We start from the raw sequence: 11,335 nt of genomic DNA, 5'->3' as shown, positions 1-11,335 counted from the left end.
GACTGGTGCCTAGAAGTTAATCTTCAGGAATCTACCTTATAGGAAGGCACATTTGCCTTTGCAGAGACCAAACCTCAGGAGATGAAGTATGGCATTTTGATGAAAGTGGCAGCAATCTTCAGGCTGATGTGAAAGATACGATGAACAAATTTTACTGTCATTGTGCTCCAAAGGTTTTGTGTTGCTTTTGACTGTTAGAAGATTAGAAAAAAATATTATTTATGCCTTAGGGCTGGTTCTTTACACAAATACAGTTAGTCCTTGTCACAAAGAGTTGTTCCTTATTGATATGATTAGGTTTAAGTATAACAAATTGCTATTTGCTCTCCATTAGCCCATCTGGGTTTTTTTTTTCTTTTTTCTATTTTTTCTTTCTTTTTTTTTTTTTTTTTTTTTTTTTGGTTGGTTGGTTGGCTGATTTGATTTGCTTTTTCCCTTCTTTCTTCTTTGCATTAACTGAGTTTTTAAAAAATGTATTCCAGAGGCTCCTGGGTGACTCATTAAGCGTCTGCCTTCAGCTCAGGTCATGATCTTGGGGTCCTGGGATCAAGCCCCGCATTGGGCTCCCTGCTCCCCACGAAACCTACTTCTCCCTCTCCCACTCCCCTGTTTGTGTTCCCTCTCTCACTGTGTCTCTCTCTGTCAAATAAATAAAATCTTTTAAATAAATAAATAAAATATTCCATTTTGTTTCCTCTATTGACATTTAGTTATTCATGTTATATTTTTTAGTGGTTAATCTAGGAGTTATAATATATATCTTTAATTTCCAACAGTGTACTAGGGACTATTACACACCCATGTATAATGGAAGAACTTAACAATAATGTTCTTTCATTGGTCCTATATTTTGAGCTAACTTTGTCATACATTTTACTTCAACATATTTTGTAAAAACCACAACTCATGGTTATTTTTGATTTAAACAATTTATTAAGTTTAAAGAAATTAAGGAAGAAGAAAAATTGGTTTTATATTCATTGGTATATTTTCCACTTGTGCTGTATTTCATTGTCTTGTATAGATCTAGTTTCCTGTCTAGTATCATTTTCCTTTGATTTAAATTTCTTTAATATTTCTTGTAGAGTTCTGTTGGTGGAAAGTTTCCTCAGCTTTCGTTTTCATCTGAAAATGTCTCTATTTTCCCTTCATTTATTAAATGCTTATGATGTATAGATAATTCTAGGTTGACTTTTTTTTTCTTTCAGTGCTTTAAAGATGGAATTTGTTTTGTTCTATTTTGCACTATTTCTGATGAGAAGTCAGTGATCACACTTATTGTTGATCCTCTGAATAGTATCCATTTATTTTCACCCTCTGACTCTGTTTCAACTTTTATCTTTATTTTTATTTTCAAGGAATCCAACTGTAATATCCCATGCAACTACAAAATCTCAAGCTATTTTATATTAATATGGCTTTTTGGATCTTTGGAATGAAAGTCTACAACTGAAAAATTTTCAGCCATCAATTCTTTATATATTATTCCTTTCCAAGTTCTCTTCTCCTTCTGAGACTTCAATTAATTATGATAGAACAATATTCAGCTAATATTGTCCATGGTTCACTGAAGCCTCGCTCATTTGTTTTAAGCTTTTTTCTCTCTGTGGTTTAGTGTGGATGCCTCCTGTTACCCTGTCACAAATTTATTGATCTTTCTGCTATATTGCTTAACTTCCAGTTAAGCCCAGCAGGGTTTTTTTTTTTTTTAATTTCATAGATTGAATTGTTCAATTCTAGAATTTCTATTTATTTGTTTAATAGTGTGCATTTTTCAGTTGATACTTTTTTTTTTAAGATTTTATTTATTTATTTGACAGACACAGATTACAAGTAGGCAGAGAGGCAGGCAGAGAGAGAGGGAGAAGCAGGCTCCCTGTTGAGCAGAGAGCCCAATGCAGGGCTCGATCCCAGGACCCTGGGATCATGACCTGAGCCGAAGGCAGAGGCTTTAACCCACTGAGTCACCCAGGCGCCCCTCAGTTGGTACTTCTAATGTACTCATTCATTGTGCCCATTCTTAAGTTCTCAAACTCTTTTAGAATAGTAGTTTTAAAGTTCTTGTCCACTAGTTCCAACATGTTCTTCATATCTGAGCCTATTTCAATTGATGGTTTTCCCGATCTGAGCACTATGAGTAACAGACTTCTGATCTCTATTTCAAGTAGGTTTTTATTTTATGCTGATTATTATAGATACTAGCTTGATACCTTCAAGTCTTGTTTTTAAGTTTTTTTAGGTCATATATAATAACATTAACCCTAATGCTAGAGTCGTCCTACTACTAAGATATAGCCTTTCTAATATTTCTACTGAATCTCAAGTGTTTACCAATGTCTGTTTACGCTGGGTGATTAAAATCCAATGTCTCCCAAAAACTTGTGACCCCTAATCCTCTGTCCAGAGCACAGCATCCTGATAGTTGTTCTCTGCTGGGTCTCATGGAATTTTGCCCCACATAGGCTCAGTTTAGTAATCCAACAAAGACTTAAGGGAGCTATTTAGATTTCTGCAGAAGATTACTCTAAATATTTTGCTTCCCTGAAATACCCTGCCCTGGTTATCTGAGTAGCCTCAACCTATGAACATATTTTCCTCTGTTCTGTTTGAATTCCATTTCCATGGACTACAGTTCATAAAGTGCCTTCAAAGAGAAACCCTGGAATGTTATGGGCTCACTTTGTGTGTATCCCTTCTTTAAGAGATCATAGTCATGAGCTGCCTATTATCTGAAGGCTAAAAACAACTGTGTAGTAGTGAATCAAATTACAAACTTATCATTTTACAATTCTACAGGTGAGAAGTCCAACACCAACACAGGCATTACTAGGCTAAAATCAAGATGGTGACATGGCTGTATTCATTTTTGAAACCCTAGTATCTGTTTTCTGATCTTTTCCAACTTCTAGAGGCTGTTTACAATCCTTGTCTCACTTCTTTCCTTCATCTTCAAATCAAGCAAGTGCAGGTTGGCCCCTTCTCACCTCGTGTCTCTCTTCTTTCTTCTTCTATCTCATCACTTTTGCCCATCAGGGAAAATTTTCCACATTTATGGACTCATGTAATCTGATTGGGCTCACTCTGATAATTGGGATAATCTCCCTTTTAAGTTACATTTAATCACCTGTGCCCTTAATCACTACTGCAAGATCCATTTTACAATGTACAGGAACATTCACTGGACCTAGAAATTAGAGCATGGGCATCTTTCGGCCATAATTTTGATTACCACATTCTGCCTTCTATATCCCCAAAATATATGTCCATCTACATGTAAAATACATTCATCTCATTCCAAGGGCCCTGAAAATCCCACCCACTACAACTGAGCATCGATTCAAATTCCAAAATTACATCTTAACTAAATCTAATGAACTCAAAAGTCCCTATACTCATTATCTATAACATCCAAATTAGGTATGGGTGAGAGTTTGGGTATGATTTATTCTGGAGCACAATTCCTCTCCATCTGTGGGGCTGTGAAACTAGAGAAATAAGTTATCTGTCCCAAATAAATGATAGGAGGACCAAGATAACAGTTGCAGGCGTTCTTGGTCAAGAAGGGAGAAAAAGGAAGAAAAAAAAGAGGCAGTAGTAACAGTAATTTAAAAATCCACCAGGCAGTTTCCATTAGTCTTCAAAGTTTGGAAATAATCCTCTGTGGTTTGTGATTCTGTCCTCTGAGCTTGAAATTCTGCTCCTAGTTTCATGTCTCTGGCCTCTAAGGTATCTTTTTTTTTTTTTTTTTTTTCAAGAAAGATAGCTTGGGTTTGTAGCTGAAGTTTTATCAGCTTGTTTTCTGTCTGTAGAATTTTGGAGGATCTGGCAACTTTCTCTTACTTGATATTATTTCTTTTCTTTTGGTCCAACCTGGTGGTATTTCTGATGATAAAAAATTCTCAAGAACTTTCTGGGTTGCCCATGTACATCATGGGGATTCACTCCATTAGGTATGGGACTCATCTGCAGATCTTTACAAGATAATTCTCTATTTGGGGTTTTTTCGGAGATGCCTGAAAGGATCTATGAGTCACACCATTAATCTCTTCAAAGAGCCATTTGTGTGACTGAATACTCTAACCTTTTGATTTTTCAGAGTTATTAGCAAAAAGTTGAGCAAAGTCTTGGCTTTTTCTTGAAAGCATTCTTTTCTGATAGTGAATCTTTTTAAGTTTGGCCTCTTTTGCCATCTGGGTAGGTTGAGAAATTCCCAAATAATCAAGTCTTTTTTTCATTTTAATAGTTCTACACTCAATTTCTCTCTCTTACCTTGCATTTTACTATAAGCAGAAGAAAACAAAACAACTCATCTTCAACACTTTGTTTATAAGTCTTAGCTAAATATCCACATTTATCACTTAAAAATTATGGTTTCTATCCATATGCATGATGCAATTCCACAAAGTATTCTGCCCCTATGTAAGAAGCACTCCTCCTCCTCCAGGCTCCAATAACAAATTCTTCATTCCTGGGATTTCACCAGAAATGCATTTAGTGTCCACACAACTACCAGTGTTATTTCATGATTTAGGCTTTCTCTAGAGTGATTTCAGTTTTCTTCATAATGCTCCCCACTCCCTTTCAAGTCCTCACTGGCAGTCATTAAGGTCCATATTTTTACTAACAGTCTGTTCAAGGCCACCTATACTTTTCTATCATGTTCCTCAATGCTTTTCTAGCATCTGCCTACTGTTCCATTCCAAAGCCACTCCAAATTTTCATGTTGTTTGTTACATGAGCATCCCTTCTTCAGGTATCAAATTCTGTATTAGCATTGTATTGCTGCTCTACAAGTTACGACCTACTTAGTGCCTTGAGTTATACAAATTATCTTACAGCTCTACAAATCAGAAATCTGACATGGATCTCACTGGGTTAAATAAAGGTGTCAGCAGACCTGCATTTCTTTCTAGACATATAAGGGTCAATCTATCATCTGTCCTTTTCCAGAATTTCTAGAGGTTGTCAGCATCCTTTGGCTCATAGCCCTTCTCCATTTTCCAAGATAACAACAATAGATTGAGTCCTTCTCACTTCATGTTTCTCTCCCTTCTCTGTCTTTTCTCTTTAACCCAGTCTAGAAAAATTTCCACAGTTAAGGATTCATGGAATTAGATTGAGCCCGCTCTCATAATGTAGAAGGATAATATTCTTTCTAAGGTATAGCCTTATTCATATCTGCAGATTCCCCTTTTGTCATGTAAAGTAACATAATCACAGATTCTGGAGACCAAGGTATGGTCATTTTTGCAGAGGAAATATTCTGCCTATCACATTTTGTTTCCTAATATTTGTGTGACTTTTGTGGTTTGGACATTAAAGCTTATGTTTGCAGCAGAAGAGCTAGTCTATTACTAGGTGTTCCATCATGATGAGAATTCTTTTTTTTTTTTTTTTACAAGATTTTACTTATTTATTTGACAGAGATCACAAGTAGGCAGATAGGCAGGCAGAGAGAGAGGAAGGGAAGCAGGCTCCATCCCAGGACCCTGGGATCATGACCTGAGCCAAAGGCAGAGGCTTTAACCCATGGAGCCACCCAGATGCCCTGATGATGGGAAATTTTAAATGAAAAGATTTCTGAGATAGTTTGATGTGATATAAAACTAAACCCATGGCTTAAAAATTAAAAATATGCAGGTCATCTTGCTGGCTCACCTGTTAGAGCACATGACCTCTTGAACTCAGGGTCATGAGTTCAAACCCCACTTTAGGTACATAGCACACTTAAAAAAAATTGCAGACATGCTTTTAGTTTCAAAAGGCATATTTCATTCTTCCATTCAAATATAATTTCATCTACTTATCATATCATTTTATATATTTGAATATTTTAATGTCATATTTTATAAATTTGAAAAAATATGTATGTTAATATATATTACCTCATCAACAAAAATTGAAATATTAAGAATCCCAAAATATAAGTCTAAAATCAGTGTAATTCCAAAGCTGAGAAATAATGAATGATTATAAACTATGCTTATGCTAATGCTATGTGACATTATTCTGTATACTAGTAGGAAGAAATATTCACCATTTTTGTCATAATATATCTTGAATTACATAAGTTTTGAATAATGGAAAGACTACAGCAAGGTAGACTTTGCATATAATGTAACTGCTTCTTACTAGTAAAACACTGTGTTCTCATGATTAGTGAAGATGTGACAGAAAACATCTGAAACATAAAGATAAACATAAATAAAAGTTCAAGGATTATATTATACAATTTTAACTTTTTAAAAAATTTTTTCAATTTATTTCTTTTCAGAAAAACAGTATTCATTATTTTTTCACCACACTCAATGCTCCATGCAATCCGTGCCCTCTATAATACCCACCACCTGGTACCCCAACCTCCCACAACCCCGCCACTTCAAACCCCTCAGATTGTTTTTCAGAGTCCATAGTTTCTCATGATTCACCTCCCCTTCCAATTTAACCCAATTCCCTTCTCCTCTCTAATACCCCTTGTCCTCCATGATATTTGTTATGCTCCACAAATAAGTGAAACCATATGATAATTGACTCTCTCTGCTTGACTTATTTCACTCAGCATAATCTCTTCCAGTCCCGTCCATGTTGCTACAAAAGTTGGGTATTCATCCTTTCTGATAGAAGCATAATACTCCATAGTGTATATGGACCACATCTTCCTTATCCATTCGTCCGTTGAAGGGCATCTTGGTTCTTTCCATAGTTTTGTGACCGTGGCCATTGCTGCTATAAACATTGGGGTACAGATGGCCCTTCTTTTCACGACATCTGTATCTTTGGGGTAAATATCCAGTAGTGCAATGGCAGGGTCATAGGGAAGCTCTATTTTTAATTTCTTGAGGAATCTCCACATTGTTCTCCAAAGAGGCTGCACCAACTTGCATTCCCACCAACAGTGTAAGAGGGTTCCCCTTTCTCCACATGCTCTCCAACACCCCCAAACTACAGAACTCATACAGCAATTCAGCAATGTGGCAGGATACAAAGTCAATGTGCAGAAATCAGTGGCTTTCTTATACACTAACAATGAAAATACAGAAAGGGAAATTAGAGAATCGATTCCATTTACTATAGCACCAAGAACCATAAGATACCTGGGAATAAACCTAACCAATTTTAACTTTTTAAATATTAGGTGCTTGATTAGTGAATTGGAGTAAAGGGAAAGATGATTATGAAACTCCTTAAGAAATATATGGGAAAGTGAAGAGAAGTCAATATTATAAAAGTTTACATTGGTTAAAAAGTTAATAAATGTTAGAAACTTTGTATGGAACCATGAAAGATCCTGAATAGCCACAGAAGTTTTGAAAAAGAAAAAACTAGAGGTATCACAATTCCAGATTTCAAGTTATACTACAAAGTTGTATTAATCAAAACAGTATGTAACTGGCACAAAAACAGACACATACATAAATGGAACAGAATAGAAAACCCAGAAATAAACCCCCAATTATATGGTTAATTAATCTTTGACAAAGCAAGAATAGTCAATGAGCAAAAGACAGTTCCTTAAACACATGGTATTGGGAAAACTGGACACCTATATGCAAAATGATGAAACTGGACCACTTTCTTAAACCACCACAAAAATAAATTCAAAATAGATTAAGATCTAAATATGAGACCTGAAGCCATAAAAATCACAGAACACAAACAGTCATTTCCTTGACAATGGCCATGGCAACTTCTTTCTATATATGTTTAATGAGGCAAGGGAAATAAAGTAAAAAATAAACTATTAGGACTATATTAAAGTAAAAAACTTCTGCATAGCAAAGAAAACAATCAAAAAACTAAAAGACAACCTATGGAATGGGAGAAGAGATTTACAAATGATATACCTGATGAGAGGTTAGTATCCAAAATATATAAAGAACTGTGTTCTAATCATATTAGGGTTCAGCATGTAGCTTTTCTATTTAGACCTGAATCAATTCAGTAGTAAAATGAAACAAAACATATAAAGAACTGATACAACTCAACATCCCAAAAATAAACAATTGAATTAAAAAATGGGAAGAAGATATGAACAGATAATCCTCCAAAGAAGACATCAAGATGGCCAACAGACACATGGAAGATGCTCAACATTACTGATCTTCAGGGAAATGCAAATCAAAACTACAATGAAATATCACTTCACACCTGTCAGAATGGTTAAAATCAAACATAAGAAACAATGAGTTTTGGCAAGGATGTAGAAAAAAAGGAACCTTCATGCACTGTTGGTGGGAATGCATACTAGTACTGCCACTTTGGAAAACAGTATGGAAGCTTCTCAAAATATTAAAGATAGACTACCCTATGACCTAGTAATCACACTGCTGGGTAATACCCCAAAAATACAAAGACACTAATTCAGAGGGATACCTGCACCCCCATGTTTATAGAGAACTTATTTACAATAGCCAAATTATGGAAGCAGTCCAAGTGTCTATCAGTAGATGATAGATGAATAGTAGATGGATAAAGAAGTGATAATACTAATGTTAAAATGTATAGTTTATATACAATCTAATTACTAATTAATTAATTCATATTAATCTAATTAATTAATATATTAAATATATGTCATATAATATTTTTCAGTCATAAAAAATTAATATATTAAATATATGTCATATAATATTTTTCAGTCATAAAAAAAGAATGAAATCTTGCCATTTGTAAAGACATGGATGGAGCTAGAGAGTATTACGCTAAGCAAAATAAGTCAGTCAGAGAAAGACAAATCCCAAATAATTCCACTCATATGTGAAATTTAAAAAATGAAAAAAATGAGCAAGGAAAAAAACAAAGGAAAGGGGGGAGAGAGAGAGAGAGAGAGAGAGAGAAACCAAGAAACTGACTCTTAACTATAGAAAACAAACTGATGGTTACCAGAGGGAAGGTGGGTGGAGGGACACATGAAACAGGTGATGGGGATTAATGAGTGCAATTGTTTTGATGAGCACTTGGTGTTGTATGGAAGTGTTGAATTACTATATTGTACACCTGAAACTAATATACCACTGTATGCTAACTGTACTGGAATTAAAATAAAAATGCAACAAAAAAGTAAAGAGCTAGTTACATATTAATACCTAGGTATGTCTGAAAACTATGATAGCAAAGAGCAGAAAAATAAAAGCATCAGTTCAATTAGCAGTAGAATTAAAACATACTCTCTTATATTAAATAAAAATATAGACTTAGTTATCTTAAAAACAAAGTGTGATTTCTGTCCAAAAATAGTCTAGATTTATTTTCAGTGATATTTGCAAATGCAAAGGAGTTTTACTAAATTACATAAATATCATAAATTTAAAATCATAAATTTTAAATTTAAAATAATAAATTACATAAATATCATACTCTGGATTTTTAGACATTATAAATGAAGTAGGAGAAGTGGGAAAAAAAAACCAAGAAGATGTTGCATCACCACTTCTTAAGTGGGTAGGAGAAGAATCAATGAAGCAAGATGGGATTGGGAGGGAGACAAACCATAAGTGACTCTTAATCTCACAAAACAAACTGAGGGTTGCTGGGGGGAGGGGGTTTGAGAGAAGAGGGTGGGATTATGGACATTGGGGAGGGTATGTGCTTTGGTGAGTGCTGTGAAGTGTGTAAACCTGGTGATTCACAGACCTGTACCCCTGGGGATAAAAATATATGTTTATAAAAAATAAAAAAATTTAAAAAAAAACCAAGACGATGAACTATTAATTGTTGACCTTGACATGAAATTAATAATGCCTTATTTAAGTACGTAGAGTTTTATGGTTTACAAAATATGTTTATAACCCTTTTTTTTTCTAATAACTCTGAGACAGCAAAAGAAAGAAAAGGCTTAGGAAATAAGGTAGTAGGATTTCAAGTTTACAGAGGACCTTTTTCTTTAATTCTAGTTCCATTAAACTTTTAATTCTTTGTTTTCAAATTCTGACAATATTTGACAGAATGAAAGCTGAAAACATAGAAGGAAATATTCTTTGCCCCAGTTTCAACATTAATGCAAGGATAGAATCAGAAATGCCCTTAACATACTAATCCAGTGAATACAAAAGCAACAAAGAACAGAACATACCAATATTATTGAACAGCATATCTATGGAATCAAAGATATTATTTATGTCAGGGATATCTCTTACTTGAATTTTCCCAACATTATATTTGAAACCATCTAAACATTTAAGCCTTATAAAATACAACTTCAGATTTTAATTAAGAAGCTCAATGTTTTCCTTCAAAGTCTCTGCCAGCAAGCTATGTAGCTTCTTAGAGCCTGACTGAATTATGTATTTTTGGAGAACAGGAATAAAGGATATAAAGTATAAAATATGTTGACCCAATTATGATTATTTGGGTTAAATCTCTGAAACCATGCTATATTTTAGCAAAGCCAATTTCCCAGGAAATCTTAGACTTGACCAAGTTCCTAAAAGGAATTTTCCTTCTTGTGTTTGATGCAGATTTGAAGGGACGGGGGGTGGGAGGTTGGGGTACCAGGTGGTGGGTATTATAGAGGGCACGGATTGCATGGAGCACGGGGTGTGGTGCAAAAATAATGAATATTGTTATGCTGGAAATAAAAAAAAAAAATAAAAATAAAAAAAAAAAAGCAGCAGCAAATTCAAAAAAAAAAAAAAAAAGGACACGATATCTAATCTATCTTTTCTCTTTTTTTCCTCCAATTCTTGCTACAAATTTTCATGTAAGTAATGATCATCGCTCTACAATGAAGCATTCAACTTTGAAATAGTCACAGGGGCCATGACTGACCAATTTGGAAAGAAGGAGGAGGTAATAATTTCATGCAATGTCATAATACATTACTAATGTCATAATACAAGACTCTAAGAGGAAAGATATTGAAAGATTCCTCTTCTCTCAGTACCTCTTCCTGGCCCCTTTCTGAGAGGACTTGTCTTAAAATACTAGTATTTAATTTCAGGCCAATTTCCATTGTAATAGGAGACAATAGGAAAATGAAAGCCTTTCCAAAATAGAAAAAAGAATCAAAGTGGGTATTCCCATATGTTGGAAAAATAAACTTTGGTGTCACTGAGAATAAAATTATTCAATTTGGAGAGTGTTCTATCCTGCTCAGATAGCAAACCAGCTAGGTATTTGCGTCCATTTTACCTAAAGATTTCACTACAGAATCAAAGTGTTTCTACTTAGTTTCCTAAACATGCACAATAAAAAACCAGACTAAAATATCCACTATAATGGATAATTTAATCCAAATTCAGTCTACATCATTACTGTCTGTTCGTTTTGCCAGGTAGCTTGCAAACTTTTGGAAATCATTCTGACAGGACATCAGTCTATTTTAACTTGAAGTCTT

The sequence above is a fragment of the Mustela erminea genome, chromosome 6, assembly GCF_009829155.1.
Source record: "Mustela erminea isolate mMusErm1 chromosome 6, mMusErm1.Pri, whole genome shotgun sequence".
In the NCBI taxonomy this organism is placed as follows: Eukaryota; Metazoa; Chordata; class Mammalia; order Carnivora; family Mustelidae; genus Mustela; species Mustela erminea.
This window is presented reverse-complemented; position numbering follows the sequence as displayed.